The following is a 7,943-nucleotide window of genomic DNA, read 5'->3' on the forward strand; positions in this document are numbered from 1 at the left end:
ATTAGTCAATATGAAAAGTTATTACCATAGGCTTGCTTGAAAATCAAATCTCCACCACTATAAATTGAGCTGATACATCAATCAAAAAGGTCTTTTTAGAGGGTTGTAACGTGGCTTTGGTTAGGGGTATGGTCATAAGCTGAAAGAATATGTTAGAATCGAGATTGAATTGAAAAATTACCTAGCTAGAAAAATAACTAGTCATCAGTTGAATACATGTGAGCTTCTTCTTAGAATATGAAATTAACACTCAAGCTCAAAAACAACGAATTACTACTAGTATGTATTGAAGTAATTTTTTTTAAAGAACAAGTCAAATACATAGAAGAACAAAACATAGCTAAGCAATTAGTTCAAATCAAATCTTGACAAAAATAGGGATTGAACTAGGGGATTTCAACAATAATGGGTTATGGGTTAATATTGAGGGTAAATCAATTCATGGTTTGTCATAGTGGGTTAAACCTAAGTGCCTTTATCATAGTGACATATCAAATCAAATGGTGTGGTCTTGACATGCATAATCAAGCAAGTTCTAGAATAACAAATCAAAACTGACGCACTCATAATGAAAGTCAGCATGAAAGGAATAAAATATGCTCTAAAGGCTTAAGATCTCACAAAAATTATGGCTTTTTGATATTCAAACTTGTGAATTTCAACTCAAGATAATACCTAAGCTTAGGGAAACAACCTAAAAGTTTTTAATTCTTCAAAAATCAACTTATCATGCTTGATTCCCTAATGCCCTAAAGTTTAAACAATCAATGCATAAATACCTATGTTTTAATTCAAGACATATCAATAAAAATCGTAAATTAATCAAAATTCATTCTAATAGTGATATGAGTGATTCGCGTGAGAATAAGACAAAATTCAGGGATTTCTAATGATGATATGAAAGACCCCCCCACACTTAAGATGTACATTCCCTCAATGTACAAAGAAAGATATATTGACAAAGATAGATTTATAATCATAAGATAGGGAGAGAAGTGAAACTTCCTGAATGATGAATGGACTCCTTGAATTCGAGTTATGGAGAATAATCGACCAAGGCAATGATGAGAGTGGAGTAGGATACTCTGGTGGTGGTAGAGGTTTATTAGTCCATAAGTCCTGCACCGTTGGAGTTTTTAATTCCTATTTGATGAAGAGCTTTGGAGCTCTTTATGACTGTGATAAAATCAAGAAATTTTTAGGAAATATAATGAAGCATATTTACTAGTAATGAAATAGCCAAAAATAAAAATTGTAAAAACTCAAGATAAAATAGTATTATCAAGAAATAAAAAGTAATTTCAAAATATAAAGATAAAGCTAAAATAGATAATAGTTGTTTATAGAGAAATTGGGGCACACGGCCATGGGGCACGCTTGTGTGCCTTCGTTTCAGCCTGTGCGTTTCGTGATTTTTGAAATTGGGCACATTGGTGTACACGGCCATGTTGCATGACCGTGTCAATCTTTGATCGCTTCTCCCACGCCCGTGTATGCAGGCACATGCCTGTGTTATTGTGACAGTGTCATCCATGGGGCTGAGCACGGGCATGTCGAATGCCCGTGCTAAATTGACAGGTTTCCCCATGGCTTCAAAACACGGGCGTGTCGCACGCCCGTGTTATTTTGGCAGTTTCGCCCACGGCCATGTCGTACGGCCGTGGCAACTTATCGCATCCCGTGTTGGGGAAAAAAATTTTACCCTGTTTTCACACGGCTGCAGTACACGGCAGTTTTCATCCCATTGTATGTGCATGGCCTACGGCACACCCGTGTGCCTGGCCATGTGGTTTTGAAAATCTTGTGTCCAGTGACTTAGTTAGTGAATTTAATGTTAAAGACTAAAATTTAAAGAAGTTAGCACCGTTAATGCTTGTAGTGCCTCCCGAGAAGCGCTTGTTTATAGTCTAAGCTCGACTTTGCGTTGTGGGTGTATTTAGGTAACTTCATGGAGCCGTAACTCCTCTTTATCGTCTTTGAAATTCTCACTATTATACATTTTGAGATGATGTCCATTTACCTTAAAAGTGCCTTGTGACGGATGACTTACCTCTACTGTACCATATGGAAATACAGTTTGAACTATGAAAAGGACCTGACCATCATGATTTAACCTTTCCAGGAAACAATTTGAGCCTCGAGTTATATAACAGGACAAGATCTCCAACTTTAAATTGCCTTTGCTACTTCAAACGGGCGTCGTGGCGGCGCTTCGTCGCTTCTTTATATAGGCGTGGATTTTCATATGCATTGGCTCGCCACTCATCTAACTCGTTCAACTGCATCAACATGTTTTCACCTGCATGTTTGGGGTCAAGGTTTAGAAATTTTATAGCCCAGAATGCCTTGTGTTCCAACTCAAACGGTAGGTGACAACTTTTCTCATAAACAAGTCTGTAAGGTCATGTTCCTATGGGTGTTTTAAAAGCAGTTCTATAAGCCCATAAAGCATCATCTACTTTCATCGCCCAATCCTTCCTATTTAATTCTACTGTCTTTTCAAGGATACGTTTAAGCTCTTGGTTCGCAACTTCGACTTTGCCACTAGTTTGAGGGTGATAAGGGGTAGCTGTTCTGTGATGAACCCTGTATTTCTTAAGGGTCTTGTCAAATTGGGCATAACAAAAATGAGTACCCCTATCACTAATAATTGCTCTAGGTGTACCAAATCAAGAGAAAAGTTTCTTAAGGAATCGTACTACTACTCTAGCATCATTAGTAGGTAAAGCTTGGGCTTCTACTCATTTGGACATATAATCAACAGTTACTAAGATGTATTTGTTCCCGAATGAACTAGGGAATGGACCCATGAAGTCGATACACCAAACGTCAAATATTTCACATGAGAGCATATATGTCTAAGGCATTTCATCATGTTTGGATATATTACCTATCCTTTAACATTTGTCACAAGAAGTAACATACCTGTTGGTGTCTTTGAATAGAGTGGGCTAATAAAAACCTGATTCGAGGACTTTATGTTCAGTCTTATTTCCACTGTAATGTCCTCCAGCCGGTCCTGTGTGGCAATGTTCAAAAATTTTCAATGCTTCTATCCTTGTGACTCATCTCCTAATGATTTGATCTACACATTTACGGAAAAGAAAAAGGTCTTCCTAGAAGTAGTTTTCACATCAGTGAAGAATCAATTCTTTTGCTGATGTGTCAACCCTTTTGGGATGATGTTAGCGGCTAAAAAATTTGCAATATCTGCAAACCAAGGTACCTCAGAATCAAATATAGTAAAAAATTATTCTTCACGGAATGAATCATTTATTGCAATGTTATCTGGCTCTTTGGTACTTGACTTTTCAAGCCTAGAGAGATGGTCAGCCGCAAGATTTTCAGCTCCTTTCTTGTCGTTAATCTCCAAGTCAAATTACTTTAATAATAAGATCCAACGAATGAGTCGAGGTTTTGCATCAGTTTTAGTCAAAAGGTGGCGAAGAGCGGAATGGTCAGTATAAACAAAAACTTTAGACAATATTAAATATGGCCTAAATTTATCGAATGCAAAAACCACAACTAGCAGCTCTTTCTCCGTGGTGGTGTAGTTTGCTTGTGCGGCTGTCAAAGTTCTGCTAGCATAATAGATAGGTTGAAAATGTTTATCTCTTTGCTGTCCCAAAACTGCACATACTGCAAAATCACTCGCATCGCATATTAGTACAAAAGGTGAATTCCAATCAAGTGCGATTATAATTGGAGCTTTAGTCAGTTTATCCTTTAAAGTATTAAATGCTTCTAAACAATTTTGATCGAAATTAAAAGGCACATCTTTTTCTAGTAATTTAGTCAAAGGCTTAGCTATATTAGAAAAGTCTTTAATAAATTTTCTATAAAACCTAGCATGTCCTAAGAAGCTCCTAATAGCCTTAACCGAATTAGGGGGTAGTTTTTCAATGGTTTCAATTTTAGATTTATCAACCTCAATCCCTCTACTAGAAATTTTATATTCCAACACAATACCTTCTTGAACCATAAAGTGACATTTTCACAGTTAAGCACAAAGTTTGTTTCCTCACATCTTATTAACACTCGTTTTAAATTTTTTAGACAAAGATGGAAAGAGTTACCGAAAACTGAAAAATCATCCATAAATACTTCCATGACGTCTTCTATGAGTTCGTCAAAAGTGGCCATCATGCAGCCTTGAAAAGTAGTAGGAGCATTACATAATCCAAAAAGCATTCTACGATAAGCAAACGTAACGTATGGAAATGTAAAATTCGTCATTTCTTGATCTTCAGGAGCTATTGGGATTTGAAAATAGCCAGAGAGTCTGTCTAAAAACTAGTAGTACATGTGTCCTGACAATCTTTCCAACATTTGGTCAATGAATGGATGGGGAAAGTGGTCTTTTCTCGTGGCATCATTTAGCTTCTTATAATCAATGCACACTCTCCAACCTGTGACTGTCCATGTTGGAATTAATTCATTCTTCTCATTAGCTACAACAGTCGTGCCTCCTTTTTTAGGAACAACCTGCACTCAACTCACCCAAGAACTGTTAGAAATAGGATAAATAATTCTAGCATCTAGGAGTTTAATTACCTCAGCTTTAACAACTTCCTTCATGTTGGGGTTCAGTCGTCTTTGGGCTTGCACGTAGGGTTTATATTCATCTTCCATTAAAATTTTCTGGGTGCAAAAAGAAAGGCTGGTCTCTTTAATGTCAGAAATTTTCCAAGCTATGGCCCTTTTATGCTCTCTCAAAACTTGGTGTAATTCTTCTTTCTCCTTGGGTTGCAAGTTGGATGCAATAATTACCAGTAATTTGGAATTATTTCCAAGGAATACATATTCCAAGTGATTTGGCAATTGTTTAAGTTCCAGTTTGGGAGGTTCGTCAATAGAGGGTTTTTGCTTAAGTTCATCTTTTACATTAATTCCCTCATATTCTGCTAGTTTTGGGGAGGTTTCATTGGAGTGTAGTTCGGTTCCTATTTCAGAATCATCATCCATCCCCTCTCCTTGGGCGAGATAGAGTTCCATCGTGCCCTTGTGTGCGATTTCCTAAAAAGAATCTTGAGTATCATGATCATAGAGTCGATAAAATAACATGAGTCATCCTGTTCTCTAGAAAATCTCATGACATCATAAATTTTAAAAATAATCTCTTCGTCACCTACTCTAAGTACCAATTTACCATCACCCACATCAATTACAGCTCTAGTAGTGACTAAAAATGGCCGACCTAAAATTAAAGGCACCTCAATATCTTCAATCCATGTCAAGCACAACGAAATCAACAGGGAATATAAATTTATCTACTTTTACAAGTACGTCCTCTATAATTCCCCTAGGATATTTAACAGATCTATCAGCTAATTGAATACTCATCCTAGTGGGTTTAGGTTCCCCAAGACTAAGTTGTTTAAACATTTTATATGGCATCAAATTAATGCTAGTGCCTAAATCAGCTAGTGCTTTATCAACATTCAAACTACCAATTAAACAAGGAATAGTAGAACTTCCTGGGTATTTTAGTTTGGTTGGCAGTTTGTCTTGGAGTATGGCTGAGCACTTTTCATTAAGCTCCACTATAGATAAGTCTTCAAACTTCCTTTGTTTGTTAAAAGTTTATTTAAGAATTTTGCATATGTAGGCATCGGTGATATAGCTTCAACAAAAGGTAAGTTAATATGCAGTTGTTTAAAAAGTTCAAGAAATTTACCAAATTGTGCATCCATGCGGTCTTTCTTCAACTTTTCTGGGTATGGGATTGGTGATTTATATTCTGTTAGCATTAAGTTGTCATTGTTTTCGGGTTCGACCTCCTTTCTGTCAACTTCTTGTGGTGGCTTCTTTTCAGATTCAGCTAACACTTTCCCACTCCTTAGTGTAACTGCTTTCACGTGCTCTTTTGGGTGGGTTCAGTGTTACTTGGCAGGCTACCTTGTGGTCGTTCAGAAATCAACTTGGCGAGCTGTCCAATCTGAGTTTCGAGCCCCTGGATTGATGCTTGTTGATTTTTGAGTGCCGTCTCGGTATTCTGAAAATGAGTTTTTGACACCAAGATGAATTTGGTTAGCATCTCCTCAAGGTTTGGCTTTTTCTCCTGCTGGTATGGTGGTTGCTAAAAGCTTGAAGGGGTTGGTGGTCTCTGATTTCCTTGGCCTCCCCATGAAAAATTTGGGTGGTTCCTCCAACCTGCATTGTAAGAATTGCTATAAGGATTATTTTGAGATCGAGGATTGTTACCCATGTAATTTAACTGCTTGATCTCCATGTTGTGGCCATAAGGTGGGTATTTTGAATTGCTTGATCCACCTCCACTTGCTTCGCACTGCATTACTAGGTGAACCTATGAAGAACTAAGAAAACCATCAATTTTCTTATTCAAGAGTTTTACCTGATTAGAGAGCATGGTAACCGAATCGACGTTATAACGCAGGTTGTTTTACCTCAGGTGTCTTATTATTAATGGTTCCACCAGTAGCTGCGTCAACCATCTGTCGGGTCGAAGGGTTCAGGCCATTGTGAAACGTTTGGACCTGTAGCCAGAGTGGTAACCCATGGTGAGGGCATCTTCGCAAAAGGTCCTTGTATCTCTCCCATGCATTATAGAGTGTTTGTAAATCCATCTGCACAAAAGAAGAGATATCATTACATAATTTAGCCGTTTAGCCGTCGAAAAATATTTTAATAAAAACTTTTCGGTCATTTGTTCCCAAGTAGTGATTGACCCCTATGGTAACGAATTCAACCACTATTTAGCATTGTTTCTCAATGAAAAGGGAAACAACCGAAGGTGAATGGCGTCATTAGAAATGCCATTTATTTTAAAAGTGTTGCAAAATTCTAAGAAGTTTGCCAAGTGAGAATTGGGATCTTTATCCTGCAAACCATCAAACTGAACAAATTGCTGTATCATTTGAATTGTGTTAGGTTTCAGTTCAAAAGTATTGGCAGCTACAGTAGGTCTAACTATGCTCGATTCAGTTCCTATTAAAGAAGGTTTAGCATAATCATACATAGTGTGCGGAGCAGGATTCTGATTAATAGCAATCGCAGGAGGTAGTGGATTTTCTTGGTTTTCAGCCATCTCTTCGGTTCTGTTGAAGATCATCCTCTTGCTCTTTTGTGTATCGTAAGCTTCACCTTACTTCTTTTCAGTTTCTGTAAACTGTGCGATCGAGCTCACTATCAAACAGTAATGGTCTTGACGGGTTTCTTCTGGTCATAAACTAGAAAAACCGATCAGAAGAAAATAAATGAAGAATTAGAGAAGTAAATAAAAATTTAAATTGCAATAAAAGTAAAATGGATAAAGTAATAAAAATTGAGTGTTCCTAATATCCCAGTTCCTCGGCAACGACGCCAAAAACTTAATACGTGATATTCATGATAGGTTTTAAAGATTTATGAAAGAATCATTCTTGAAACTAACTTATTATCACGATTAAGGAAAGTGTACCTATCAAAAAATAGTATAGTTCAACAAGACCGAATTGTCGAACCCAAAGGAACTACGAGTACAAGTATTTACTTCCTTTTTATTATCTAGCCTAAAAATTAAGAGGTTTGGTTATCTAAACTAATTGCTAACTAAGAATGCACAGAAAGAAAATTTGGGAAAATACTTTTGGGAAAATTCGATTAATTAAGACAATACCTAAGGAAAAATCCACCTAGACTTCACTTATTATTTGACTCTGAATCAGATGATTTATTCATTTGACTTGATCCGTAGAAATCCCTAAGTTATATTATTATCTCTCTCGAGACTAATAACGTCTAACCCTAGGTTGAATAATTGAAATCTCTTTCTAATTAACACCCTAGAATTGCATTAACTCGATCTATGGATTCCCTTATTAGGTTTCACCCTAATTTGGAAAAATCTTATCACCCTATCTCTAGGCGTGCAATCAACTCCGCTTAATTATGACAAATTTACTCTTAGACAGGGTCTATTCCTCCTCTGAATAAGACTTAAC

General features: G+C 36.9%; 1 non-coding gene across 1 annotated transcript; it reads left to right on the forward strand.

Moving 5' to 3' along the window:
• Positions 1-6,513: 6,513 nt before the first annotated feature.
• On the forward strand, positions 6,514-6,620 carry LOC128281402 (small nucleolar RNA R71). The gene has a single exon (XR_008271609.1). It is a non-coding gene; the product is annotated as a small nucleolar RNA R71 (small nucleolar RNA).
• The last annotated feature ends 1,323 nt before the right edge of the window (positions 6,621-7,943 follow it).

This window comes from Gossypium arboreum, chromosome 1, assembly GCF_025698485.1.
Source record: "Gossypium arboreum isolate Shixiya-1 chromosome 1, ASM2569848v2, whole genome shotgun sequence".
In the NCBI taxonomy this organism is placed as follows: Eukaryota; Viridiplantae; Streptophyta; class Magnoliopsida; order Malvales; family Malvaceae; genus Gossypium; species Gossypium arboreum.